Consider the following 15461-nt stretch of genomic DNA (forward strand, 5'->3'; position numbering starts at 1 on the left):
CCAGTTTCTAGCCACTACAAAAAGGGCTGCCACAAACATTCGTGCACATACAGGTCCCTTTCCCTTCTTTATAATCTCTTTGGGATATAATCCCAGTAGTAACACTGCTGGATCAAAGGGTATGCACAGTTTGATAACTTTTTGAGCATAGATCCAAACTACTCTCCAAAATGGTGGGATTGGTTCACAACTCCACCAACAATGAATCAATGTCCCAGTTTTCCCACATCCCCTCCAACAATCATCATTATTTTTTCCTGTCATCTTAGCCAATCTGACAGGTGTGTAGTGGTATCTTAGAGTTGTCTTAATTTGCATTTCTCTGATTAATAATGACTTGGAGCATCTTTTCATATGACTAGAAATAGTCTTATTGTTTATTTTGCAGTTTCCCAATTGTTCATCATTTTTGTCAAACCAAACCTGATGTTTGCATGTTTTCTGGCCCAGACAAGTAAATGTGGTTCTGTACATCAAATCTCTGAAAGAAATCTTTTCGGCTCCACTGTTGCCAATCATCTATTGGTTCAGTTAATACCTATTAGACTCCTCTCATGTGGCAAAGTGTCTGGTGCTAATTTTATTCCTGCTGAGATTTAAAAGATAGGGGATACACTGCTTATACAAAAGCTGACTGAAATCTCATACCTTATATAGAAAGAGGAGATTATTCCCCAAGAGTTTAAAGATGCCTCCATTTTGCATATATATAAAAGAAAAGGAACAAGTTGCCTTTTGATAATTGGGGTGGAGAGAAAGGAATTTATCTTTTAGTTTTTAGTCTTTTGATTTTATATTTATTTAATTTTATCTTTATTTAATCTTTTTAATTTAATTTTTTTAGTCTTTTAATTTTTAAATTTTAGTCTTTTAATCTTTTAATTTTTGCCAGAATTCCTCATAATAGATTAATCTTTCACCTAAAAGACATTTATATATTTGAGAGTCAGTGTGGCTTCAGAAAGGGTTAAGGAACATTCAATATAGTGTTTGCTGTCTTATAGCCCTAGGTGAGATGACAAGAGCAGAAGAGATTTTTTGTGCATGTGTGTTGATCTGATTAATGAATTTTATCCTGTTTGTTAGTCATAAGAGCTTGTGAAGAATTGGGCAAATTTTGGTTTCTCAGAGAAGTTCACTAATTGGTATATCAGTTCCTTGCATTCATTCTAGATAATGGGTGAGGCTTTTATCCATTCCCAGTCATCAGTGGAGTGAAATAGGGTTGGGAGCTGGCTCCCATGCTTTTTAGCATGATGTTTTCAGATATGTTATCAGACACTTCAGTGAGAACAAATACAGTGTCAATGACAACTACCACATCAAAAGAAAATTATTTTATTTGAAAAAGCTGCAAGCCAAAACTAAAGGAGAGAGATATTTGACCTGTGACTTTTTGTTCACAGATAATTGTGCATTTAATATAGCCTCTGAGGTTGAGATGTAATAGAGTATGAGTTGATTCTCTGCTACTTGAATTAATTTTGGCTCAGTAATTCACATTAAGAAAACAGATTCTCCACCAGGCATAACCACACCTTCTATATGTGTGGGGCCATCAGTTGGGGACCAAATCTAGAAATTTTAAATATTGAGGATAACATATCTTACCTTGGCAGTATATTTTCACTGGGTAAACAGATACTGAGACTGAAATACAAATTGCTGGAGGTAGCTCATAGGGGTACTGCAAGGTAAGTTGTGGGAAAGAAGAAGTATTAAATTGTCTACCTAACTGAAGCTCTACAGAACTATTGTAGTCACTTTACTGTTGTATACCTGGGAAACCTAAACTGATTACCTTGCACCATTCCAAGAAACTAAATTACTTCTATTTAATACTGTCTCAGGAAGATTCTAAAGATCACTTGGAAAGATAAGTATCAGCCACTGAAGTCCTTTGTTGGGCTGAACTATCACTCATTCAAACTCTCCTGCAGATATATAATTCTGATAGGCTGGCCACATCGTCTGAATGTAAAACATGCATTTGCCTAAAAGATTATTTTATGGAAAGCTCACACATTGCAAGCACTCACACAGAACTCAGAAGAAGCAATACAAAGACACTCTCAAGATCTCTCTGAGAAACTTTGGAATCAATTATGAGACATGGAAGAGATTGGCACAGGACTGATATAATGTTCTGACAACAAAGAAGATACTGTATTCTCTTAACAAATCAGAATTACAGTAGCTCAAAAAAAATAAGATGTACAAAATTTAGAAACATCTGTACAACCTGTGAACTAATTGTATCTGACTTGTGGTAGAGTCTTCTGAGCTTGTAGTAGTTTAATTCACCACAATCAGACACACTGTACCTTATTTCCAAAATGGTGATGTAATATTGGTCCTCTTTGAGCATGAATGACAACAATCGTACTATGTCTCCTAGGACATTTTCTTCAGTCCATTGTCTATTGACTTTGATTTGGTATCAGATAGAAAGATAAAATATGTAATTTTGACTTCCTGGATCTCTCTTTTTTTTTTAGATCTCTAAAATAAGAAGGTTGAATTAGGAAAAAAATGTAATTTCCTTTGCAATTAGAAAATTTTGTTGTTCTAAATAGTAGCAGGTAATTATTGTGTTAAATCTTTGTACCATAATGTACTAAAAAGATATATTATGATAATGTTATATCTTGAAGTGACTTATATCTCAGAGATATTCTGAGAATATCTTTCTATTTCTTGATACATCCTCTGTTCTCTACTTCTATTTCTCGGATCATGTGCCTGTCTGTCTCTCATTCATTTCTTCCTTTTATGTCTCAGTGTAGCGTAGTGGGAAGAGGTAACCCAAGTGAATCAAAAAAAAAAAAAAGAGCAGATAGAGTATGAACTTCATGCAGAGATATTTATACTGTTTTATGTTAATGTAAAGGAGTGGCTATATAATAGAGTATTTCTCTATAATAAATAAATAATAAAGTATTTCTTATATAGAAGTAAATAGACATACTGTTTCAGGGGAAGATGAAAAATGTACATTGTTCAACCAAGTTAAATGTCACTTCAATATCAAGTAAAATCAATAATCATAAGCCACAGTTTGTGATGATGAAATATTAATTCATTACTTGAATCACATTTACAGATTATTAAATTAAGTAATGAAATGGATAGAACACAGTGGATAGAAATCACATCTGGGAGACCTGAGTTCAAATCCAGCCTTAGACATGTATGAGCTGTGTTAACCTGAACAAATCATTTTATATTTCTGTCAATCTCCTCATCTATAAAAATGAAGTAATCATGACCTTTAATTCTCATGATTTCTATGAGGATAAGATGAGATAATATTTATGGAATGTTTTGCAAACTTTGAAATGCTATATAAATACTAGCTAAGCTATATTAAAGAAATGCAATTGTAGAAATAATTTGGTTCCCCAAAGACACAATTCTGCCTAAGCTGCTGTTTGTATATGTGAGGGGATTTACCTTCCCTATCAGAATTTGTAATGATGACAATGACAATAACTAATATTTATGTAGTCCTTAATATGTTTTAAGCACTTCACAAAGCCATTTAAAATTACTATCTTGTTTAGAAGGGAGCTACTATTTCATCCTCATTTTATATAAAAGGAAATGAGACAGAGGTTAAATGATTTGCCACCTAAAAAATTCTGAGATTACATTTGAACTCAAGTCTTCTGATTCTGGACTAAGTCATTTATTCACTGCATTGATTGAAGATGAGAATAATTTTTTCAGGTCTTAGAAAAAGTTTCTCCTTTGCTAAACACAGCTGTTGTAAGCCCAATTCAGATTCCATAATCTTTTGTCAGAGCAGCTTTTGGCAAAATGATGTGCTTTCAATATGACATAGCTTTTTTTTCCTTTTACAATTCATATTTACTCATTAATAATTTATGATGTTTATATGTATCTTTATATTATTTGGTCAATTCTATGTAGTGCAAAATAAGCTTCATTTCACAGCGAAACATCTCAGTTTTGAATTGAAGAGTCCTGGGAAAGTATAATGATAAAGTTGGATGATCGAGTCAATTAACAAGTATTTATTAAGTCTATACTAAATTCCAGGTACTGTGCTTGGTGCTGGGGATACGCTCACAAAGAATGAATAATATCTATTCATACTCATAATGAGTTTATATTCAAATGAGGGAAATAAGAACATATTAAAGCACATACAATGAATATAAAATCAATAAGCACATAAATACAATATTATGGGGAAAGAGGATATTAGCAATTAAGGGAATCAGGAAAGGATGTGTGGAGAAGAGGGTGTCTGGATTAAGAATTGAAGACAAAGAAATTTATGGAACTGAGCTAAGGAAGAAGTGTATTTCAGGATTAAGGCATTGCCAGAGTAAAAATCAGGAAAGTGAAGTAGAGTGTGGTCTGAGGAAAAAGAGAAGTGTTTGGTTGAATCTTATGTTTAGAAAGGGAGAGCAGGGGTTATATCCAAAGAGACTGGAAAAGTAATTTAGGACTCACTTCAATAAGACTTCAAAAATTAAATAGAGACATAGATTGCCAATGGAGTTGATTGAGTAAGGGAATCACATAATTAGGTCTGTGATCTGAATTAGAAGAAATTTTTTTTTTTGTCATATTGAAGTAAGTTTCCAAACAATGAGATGAATCAGGTAGCTGCTGCAATAATTTGAGTGAAAGTTAGTAAGGACCTGAACTAAGATAGTAATTGATGAAGGGAGCCCCAAAACTCTAAAACTCCTGGGCGGACAGGTTCTCCTTGAATCCTGCCAATGTAAAGACCCCATCCGAGGATAAACAGCTTCTTTTTGTTATCTAGGTGGGGCTGGTTGTGTCCTAAGCTGGAGAATTCCAATCTTCTCAATTGAAGATTTTCTATTCAATTCCAGCTCAAACTCCACCCACCAGCTTCATTGGGAGGGAGAGCAGGCCTCTGCTTGTAGCCAAAGGCTTGTATTATAAAAACAGCAATTTTAAACCCAATCCTCAAAGAGGAGCTAATATGCCATGTCAAAGAAACTCTCTTCCTGGCATAGCAAACTCTGCCCGCTGGAATATTCTCTTTCAGTGTTACCCTCTCGTTATCCTCACCTATTTCCCTAATGAGATTTTCTATCTCTCTATTGGGATTTCTCTACTAGAAACTTTACTTTTCTGCCAGGACTCCTCCACTAAGGAATTCAGCCTTTTTATTCATGCATAGCAAAGGCTGACTTCCAAATGCCTATAATAAACTTCTTTTTATCAGGCTAGCTTTTCAGGTTCGTAAATTCCTTTACGAAGGACCTTTGTCCCAACAAAAGGGAGTTTCCCAAAACTCCCTACTTTGCGCCAGTCCTAAAGAGTTTTGGCAAGCCAAACCTCTTTATTTGGTTCCCTGAACCCCGAACCCACCACTAATCTCATCATTTAACTCCCTGACCACCAGGAACCCTAATCTTATTTTGGTACCTTGAATCTAATCTCAACATTTGGTTCCCTGACCAGGAACCCCAAAAAACTAGACCTCATCAGTAACTGACAAGAAAGAGTCAGACGATAAAGCTATCATGAAGATAGAAAGAGAAATATTGTTTTTCCACTTGATTGGACATATGCGTTGAAGGAGAGTGGGAAGATAAATATACTGCTGAGATTATGAGACTGAGAACTTGATAGTGATGTGTTCAACAGAAATAGTTGAAGTTTAGAAAGTACGATTTTGAAGAAAATATGATGAGTTTAACTTTATACATTTTGAGTTTAAAATATCTTTTTTATTGTTAGTCATTTAGGCCATATCTGACTCTGTGTAATCACATTTGTGGGCAAAATAATGGAGTGATTTATTGTCTCCTTTCCCAGCTTATTTTATAGATGAGGAAACTGAGGCAAACAGGTTTAAGTAATTTATACAAGGTCACATAGCTAGTAACTATGTAATGCCACATTTGAACTTAATAAGATTGAGTCTTCCTGGCTCCAGGCCTTGTGCTCTCATCATGCCACTTATCTGCTCCAAATGTCTCTAGGACATTTAAAATATCCAAATAACATTTGGTGATTTGGGACTGGAGATCAGGGAAGAGAGTGAAGTTCAGAAAAGATGCTGAGGTTTAAACATGTATATCTATATATCATCTGCATGGTCATGATAGTTAATCACTTGAAAAGGTCACTGAGAAAGAGCATTGAGAGAGAAGAGAAGATGGCTCAGGACAGAAACCTGGGGAAACATCCACCCTTAGGGAGGACATGTATATCATAAGGATCCAATAGAGAATACAGAAGAAGCAATCACACAGGTAGTAAAGCCAGGCTAAACTAGTGTCATGAAAATGTATAAGAGAATATCAAGGAAACAAGGGTATTCAATAATGTCAAAGCTTTTAAGGAAGGTAAGATGAAGTAGATTGAAAAAAGGACATCAGTTTGGACAGATAATAGCTCATTGGTAACTTGTGAGGAAAATTTCTATTGGATGCTGAAGTTATGCCACAAATGCAGAGAATTAATAAGAGAGTTAGAGGAAAGAAAATAGATAGAAATTCCGAGCAAAACAGGGAAAGAGGGTGATTGACAATTTGAAAGAACAAAGAATCCCAAAAGCATGCAGATTGAAGGAAAAGTCACAGATTTTGTGATTATGACATCTTTGGTAGGCATTGTAGGCATCTATCAGATACAGCTCCTCATAAAAAATAGGAAAGGGCTGAGGCCTACAAAAAGACCCAGCTAGTTTATCTCTTTAATGACTTTTATTTTAGCTGTCCAGATAATTTTTTTTTCTTACTGCTTTTTTTTCCCCTAGAGTTTCTGGATAGCTAATGTAGCTAAGTTACTTCTTCCTTTTGAAATCCCACCAATCTCTCAAAATACCACTCAAATATCAATTTTTACAAAAATTTTCCTCTTTGTCTCAACTCAAACTGATCTTTCCTCTGAACTGTCAGCACTTTTTGCTTTTTTCATTTGTTTCATATTTATCACCTTTTGTGATGTATTTATGTTTTTGTTGCTTCTTCCTTACTTGATAGTAAGCTCTTTACAGGAATGCTCTGTTTCTCATTCATCTTTGTAGCCACTGTCATACTTGGGAGAGTGCTTTGCTGCAGGAGCAAAGGTGAGATATTCCTCATTTGCTGAAATATTTATGAGTAGTTATTTCACATACTTCCCACAGATATCATTTGTATCTCCCATCCATATCGCTTGGCTTCTCTGACATCTGACATCTGAAAGAAAAATTTCACCTTCTGCAAGAAACCTTTTTTCCAATCATACTTAGTACTAATGCCTTCTCTCTTGATTATCTCCAATTTATGCTGTATGTAGCCTGTGTATACATAGGCATCTGCCAGTTGTTATCACTATTAAACTGTAAGCATCTTGAGACTAAAGATTATCATTTGTTTTCTTTATATCACTAACAGTTAGCAAGATCCCAGGTACATAGTAAATAATATATGCTTAGTGACTAACTAACAAAAGATTGAAACAATATTCATTCCTTTTTTTGAAAAAGTAGTTTAAAAAAGTAGTAGACAAAAAAGTAGTTCATGACAACACAATTAAGACTATATTTTGAATTAAGTCATTCTCCAATTGATAAATGGTCAAAGGATATGAACAAACAATTCTCAGACTAAGAAATTGAAACTATTTCTGTCTATATGAAAAGATGCTCCAAGTCATTATTAATCAGAGAAATGCAAATTAAGACAACTCTGAGATACCACTATACACCTGTCAGATTGGCTAGAATGACAGGGAAAGATAATGCAAAATGATGCAAGGAATGTGGGAAAACAGGGACACTAATGCATTGTTGGTGGAGTTGTGAATGAATCCAACCATTCTGAAGAGCAATCTGGAATTATGCCCAAAATGTTATCAAACTGTGCATACCCTTTGATCCAGCAGTGCTACTACTGGGCTTATACCCCAAAGAGATACTAAAGAAGGGAAAGGGACATGTATATGCAAAAATGTTTGTGGCAGCCCTGTTTGTAGTGGCTAGAAACTGGAAAATGAATGGATGCCCATCAATTGGAGAATGGTTGGGTAAATTGTGATATATGAATGTTATGGAATATTATCGTTCTGTAAAAAATGACCAGCAGGATGAATACAGAGAGGCTTGGAGAGACTTACATGAACTGATGCTGAGTGAAATGAGCAGAACCAGGAGATTATTATATATTTCAACAATGATACTGTATGAGGATGTAGTCTGATGGAAGTGGATTTCTTCGACAAAGAGAAGATCTAACTCAGTTTCAATTGATTAATGATGGACAGAAGCAGCTACACCCAAAGGAAGAACACTGGGAAATGGATGTAAGCTGTCTGAATTTTTGTTTTTCTTTGTGGGTTATTTTTACCTTCTGAATCCAATTCTTCCTGTGAAATGAGAACTTTTTGGTTCTGTACACATATATTGTATCTAGGATATACTGTGACATATTTAACATGTATAGGACTGCTTGCCATCTGGGGGAGGGGGTGGAGGGAGAGAGGGGAAAAGTCGGAACAGAAGTGAGTACAAGGGATAACGTAAAAAATTACCCAGGCATAGGTTCTGTCAATAGAAAGCTATAATTATTTTAAAAAATGCAAATATTTCTAAAAAAAGACTATATTTTGATTTTATATATGTTTTAGTACAGTTAAGTAAGTGAGGAACTTCTTTTAAGACCTGTGATGACCGTATATTTTAAAATCAGCCTGAGTCAGGAATTCAGGTTAAGGGAAAATCTTCAATCTTTATTCTCTCTCTTTTTTAAAATTAATTAATTAATTAATTATTTTTATTTAATAGCCTTTTATTTACAGGTTATATGCATGGATAACTTTACAGCATTAACAATTGCCAAACCTCTTGTTCCAATTTTTCACCTCTTACCCCCCACCCCCTCCCCTAGATGGCAGGATGACCAGTAGATGTTAAATACATTAAAATATAAATTAGAAACACAATAAATCTTTATTCTCAATAGAGGTGAAGAAGGATCGGAGGTAAAGGGGGATTGGAGGTAAAGGGAGATTAGGAATGTCAGCAGCTGTGTCAAGAAGCCAGACCAGAAGCCACCAGAGCAGAACCCAGCCAGCAGTCTCTCTCCACCTCTGTTCCTGCCCCTCTGCCTCCACCCACCAAAGTCGTCATTTCCTATACAACACATCAGAAATTGCACAGAGAGTGGGCGGGGGTCATTCTTTGTCCAAGTGTATATATATTAATAGAGTATGGTCCAATTACTATTTAGCCTCAAGTGCTTGGGACCTCAGTGCATCAACTCAAGCCTCAGCCCATTACAAAGACCCATTCAGGAAAAACCTGCATTATCCAGTCAAATTGCTTTTGATAATAGGTAAAATCCTTACAAATGGCAAAACAATAGGCATGAAAGCATTGATAGAATATCTGTAAAATATCTGAAGCCTGATCACAAGCTTGTCACTACCTGACAAGAATTAAGGTTATTCTATTCAGATTTCATTTTCTTCATTCTCAGTCATTTTTTAAAATATGACTAGACTTAATAGTACTTTACAAAGACAATTTTCGATTTATGTTTTTAATTAGTAACAATTTATTTAACATATTTCAATTACCCCATTTTTTCCCATGATAGGGAATGAAAGGATGTGAGTGTGACTTCTAACTCTGTTACTAATTTTGGGCCAGTCATTTAGCCAATCTTGGCTTCAGTTCTCTCCTTTATAAAAGGAGGGTTTATGTTAGAGCCTATTTTAGTACTGGACAATTTTTTCCTTGTGCGTTTTATAGTTGTTATATTCCTTAACATATGAAATATTGTCTAAAAAGCAGTGAGAAAAATTTTAATTAACATGCTGTAGTGTGCAAAAAAGCATAAGAGAATTTAAAATTAAATAAAAAATTTAGGCCATAAAATCAGTTTGGCACATTTTTTCTTTGCATGAACTCATTTCCATCTTGTAGTGGGGAGAGTTTCTCAAATGTTCAGTCCAGGTAGTAAAGAACAGAATAGTTCCAAGACCAGCCATAACTTGTCATTAGTATTCTCCCTATTTTCCATTTCCCTTTTTTGCCCCTTCAGGTAATTGTAATTCTTGAAACTGCCAAAGAGTTGTGGAAATGGAGATAACACTGAAGTCTTCCTCAGTTAGTGCCTTGGAATTCTCCCAAAGCAAGGGGGTACTCCCACTGTGATGTGAGATTTCCCATACAAAAGGGCAAAGTTGGGAAGAAATCTTAGAAGAGACCACTTTATCATTCCAATCTGGAGAGGAAGCGGACTTCAGGATCAACCCCTTCTCAAGCCAGCTGCAAAACATATCCTAATAAATCTTATTTGAATATGTAAATCATTTCCAGTGTTCTCTTTTTCCTATTACAAATGGTAAATTTCTACATAACCATTTCTCTAGAAAGATTTTCATCGGCAGATATGGGAACTGAAATGTATAAATGAAACTAATGGAGTTCCTTTTCCATTTTAAAATCCATAAAACTCATATAACAAAGCCCTCATTCAAATTGCTATAGTGAGTGGCCCTAATTCAAGGGAATGGAAGTAGATGACCTCCCTTCTGGCTCTACATATAAGATCTATAAATTGAGCTTTTCTGTACCTTCTAAAATAGGATGTTAAAAATAGGAGTCTCTGTTCTCCAAATTTCTTTGAGAATATAAAACATATGGAAAAATATGGAATATACAAATGGAAAAACATGGTCCATTTTTGAACAAATAAATTTGTTTATTAATTGGGAGATAAATAATCATATAACAGTATAGGTAAGGCAACAGGATTTGAGATGCAGAATAGTTACCATTTAATTAGCATACATTCCCAGTATCACAAGAGTCTCAAAATTGGAAGGGACGTAAAAGGGCATATCATCCAACTAGTATCTGCACATACAAAAAAAAAAAATCCCTCCTTCAACATATTGTCAAATTGCCACACAACTACAGGTTCTATTGGCTGGGACCAAGAAAAAAATCTACATCTTGATAGACTTAAAATCTTGCAGATACTTTACAAAGCTCTTATATATCTTTCCACTCCCCCCTCTCATTTTCTCTTGCTAAATCATGTCCATTTCTTCCAACTTATCCTTTTTGTATAAACTATTATTTCTTAAACATTGTCATTTCCATCTGGAAACTTCCCAACTTATCAGTGTAGATTCAGAGATAATAATAACAGGTATTGGAGTTCCAATAAACTCTCCTTTGAATGAAGTATACATATTTCACATTGGTAACATGACAGATTGGCAAAAGGTGAGGAAGGGTAAAAAGTCAGCTCAATAATTTTCTGGGATATTAAGTTTTTGGAATAGGAGATAGAAACTAAAATACAAGAAGAAATCTAGACTCGCTTTGAAAGCAGGCTCATAAAAATATTAGAAGTGAATATTTCCACACATTTCCAGGATATGTGACCAAGATGGAAGAATAGATATTTTCTTTCATTTTCAAGAACACTCAAAACTCTCCCAAATAAAATATATGTGCTGAAGTAGTTGTCATTATATATACAGTACAATTACACTAAGAATCCTAACAAGGTAAATAGGCTGATGGATTTACAACAGAGGCTAATTTGCAGTTCTTTTCAAGTTTTCTCAGCATACTCTTGCCCACTAGCCTTTATATTCTGGTATAACAGGTACCCCAATTTAGGGTTCTGTGTCTGGGATCCACTCAACAGTTTTTTTCTGACTGCAGTTTCTGATCCTGTAATTACCATAATAGTCTATGGTAAAAAAAAAAAAAATCAGTGAAAATAAGATTTTCCTCTCTTCTGAAGATTATTAACTTTACAAAGGTGGCAAAGAAAAGTATTGAAATGGAAGAAAGGAGAAAATCTTGATTCTGCTCTTCAGAGGGAATCTCATTAATGAATGCAGATATAATTTTCAGGAATATGATGTTCAGAGACATCAATGTGTCTGAAAGAAAGCTATGCTTTCCCTGGCTGCTTTCTACTTTATTTAGAAGAAGAATTAGAATTCTTCATAAAAACTGGCAGCCAGAAGAATGGAGAAGAATAGATCAGGAGATTTTATGATCATTGGGAATGAAAATCATCTTCAGAAGGATAAGAGGTAGAAATGGAAAAGCAAAATCAGAGATCCAGATAAATTTCTGCTTTTGGGAAATACTATATTGTCTTCAGGAATTGCTACTGGAAAGAAGGAGGGATTTAAATGAAGGACCTCAAAATAAACTAAAGAACAAAAAAGATAAAAAGGAATTAAAAATATAAGAAAAGTTAATCAAAGAACAAAAATGAAAATAGAAAAGAAAGAAGATTGATGAAGAGCATGAGCAAATAAGTACTTTTCTTTTTAGCAAAAGGGATAAAAAAAATTTAAAAAACCCACGAACAAACAAAATAAAGGGGAAAATAGGATTTTTAAAAAGAGGAAAGAATTGGATAAAAGGTAGTATAGAAGAAAGAAGAAATTACTAAGATAAGCAAAATATGAAAACTATGGAAAGGGATGACAAACAATAAGGAATGGAGGATAAGGGTAAGAGAGCTTTTGGAAATAGAGCTGCCTTAATGTAAATTAAGCAAAAATAAGAGATCAGATAAAATGAACTTTAAAGAAAAGGGACAACAAAAACTCTATTAGGAAAAACAAAATCAATATTAGAGACAAGTGTATAACTATATCTGATTTACAAATTTTAAATGTGAACAACTGAATGATTCAATGAAATAAAGGAAGGAGGTAGTTTGGACAAGAAAAAGAAACCCCATGATCTTATTCTCATAAGAAATCAAACTAAAATTAAAGATATAAACAGAATAAAAGTGAGGGACTAGAATAAAATTTACTAGGCATTAGGTAAATCTAATAAAGCAGGAGTTGAAAACATCATTTCAGACATTGAAGTAAACACAAATGCACAATATAAAGATAAAAAGGAAGCAACATTATGCTAAAAGAAAATAAACAAAAAACCAAAATGAATTTTAAACTTGTGTCCTTCAAATGTCCTAGAAGTCTATTCCATAACAAAGAAGTAAAATACAAAAAAAAAAAAAAAAGGATAGTAATGCATTATTAGTTGAGGATCTTAATGCTAATCAGTTTTGAACAAAAATAACAGAAAGATAAACAAAAGGGAAAATAAAGAATTGAATAAAAGAATTGCTGGAGAACCTGGAGCTAAAAAACAAGCATTTTCTAAATCAGTCTGCTAAAAATGCATTTCTTGTGCTTGAAATAGAAGTTCTAAAAAAAATTTGACCATGTATTAAGAAAGAGTTAGTATAAATATATGTAAAAAGTCAGAAATATTAAGTATATACTTTCTTCATAAATGCAATAAAATAATTACAGGTAGCAAAAAAAAAGGCAAAAAAAGAATTTCAAATGGAGACAGTGAAATCCTGTATGATGAACACATCAGTATGAATCATAGAAACAATAATTATATGAAAGAAAATTATAATGATAAAATAATATACCAATATTTGTGGGACAGAGATAAAACTCTTTCATTATGAGTGAAATTTTATCAATAAAGATTAAAAAAGTGAAATGGAAATAAATTGAATATGAATTTTTTATTAAAGCTTTTTATTCTCAAAACATATGCATGGATAATTTCTCAAAATTAACTCTTGCAAAACCTTGTGTTCCAATTTTTCCTTCTTTACCCATTGCTCCCCTAAGATGGCAAGTAATCCAATATATGTTAAACATGGTAGAAATATGTTAAATCCAATATATGCATATATCTTGCTGCACAAGAAAAATCAACTCAAACAGGGAAAAATGAGGAAGAAAATAAAATGTAAGCAACAACAACAAAAAGAATGAAAATGCTATGTTGTGAGCCACACTCAGTTCTCACAGTCTTCTCCCTGAGTGCAGATGGGTCTCTTCATCACAAGATCATTGGAACTCGTCTGAATCATCTCATTATTAAAGAGAGTCATGTCCATCAGAACTGATCATTGTATAATCTTGTTGTTGCCACGTACAATGATCTATTAATTCTGCTAATTTCACTTAGCATCAGATCATATAAGTTTCTTCAGGACTCTCTGAAATCATCTGGCTGATTGTTTTTTACAGAACAATAATATCCCATTACTTTATATACCATAATTTATTCAGCCATTCTCCAATTTATGGGGATCCATTGAATATGAAATTTTAAAATTAGAAAGCCAAAAAAGCTAACAAACAAAAAGTAAGTATAAATAAGGAGCTATGAGACTTTAGAAGACTTTAGAAATTAAGAAGTAAAGTATAATTTGGTTCTCTGAAAAGATTTACAAAATTGATAAACTCTTAATCAACTTGGTTAAAAAGAAAAGGCCAGAAAAATCAAATCAATTAAACAGGAAATAATCCTAATACAATCCCAATTTGAGCTGAAAAAATAAATCAGAATCCATTATGTCCAATTAAGTGCTAAAAGACTGGGAACATAACATGAAAAGAGCAATACTTCAAAAATATAAAATATGAAAATTAACAGAAGTCCAAAGAGGATTCACTATTAATACAATCTCAGAAAATGAATTAGAACTATCTGTTAAGGGACTACAAAGAAAAAAAAACACACTTGGTTTTGATACATTGGAAGAATCCTATTACACTTTCAAAGAATAATTAATTCTAAGGCCAAGTATCTGTGTTCTCCTTAATATAATTTAATGTGGTTTTAGAAATTCAAACAATGGCAATGAGATTATTGGTTAAAGATAGATAAAGAGGACCTGAAGTTATAGGCTTTTGATGATGACATGATGGTCTACTTAAAAAATCTTAAAGAATTAGCAAAGATACTATTATTATAGACAGGAGTTGCAGTTACAAATTAAACTCATAACAATAAATAGTATTTTATATGATCACAATAAAATTCAAGAAATTCTAATTCTACTCAATATAAATATAAACTCATATATGTGCATGTGTGTATATATTGTTTATGTATATATGTGTTTTATATACATATATAGATACCGATACGCATACATACATCCAAAAAATATTTCCTAATAAAGAAGTGTATGTATATTTTTTGCATAAAAATGAACAAAGCTTTCCCAAGAGATAAACAGCAAAAATAGATGAACAAACAGTTCTCAAAAAAGTTGTAAACTATTAAAACTCATATGAAAAATGCCTCAAATCAGTTATATGAAATGCAAATCAAAGCAACTCTGAATTTTCATCTCATACATAGCAAATTGAACAAGATGACTTTTGGTTTAGTGAGTGATAGAATCTTTTAATGAAGGCAGGAAAATTATACATTTTTTTGTGTAGATGTGAACCAGTACAATGATTTTTGAAAGTCGTTTGGAATTATACAAAAATGTAATTAAAATAAATGTAGTTTTGACTAAGAAATTCCCCTACTAGTCATATCCATAACATATCAGTGAAAAAAAGCAAAGTACCAAATTATATAAAAATAGATATAACAACACTTTTTGTATTGTGCAAAGAACTAGAAATAATATTAGATG

Source organism: Sarcophilus harrisii, chromosome 1 (assembly GCF_902635505.1).
Source record: "Sarcophilus harrisii chromosome 1, mSarHar1.11, whole genome shotgun sequence".
NCBI classification, from domain to species: Eukaryota; Metazoa; Chordata; class Mammalia; order Dasyuromorphia; family Dasyuridae; genus Sarcophilus; species Sarcophilus harrisii.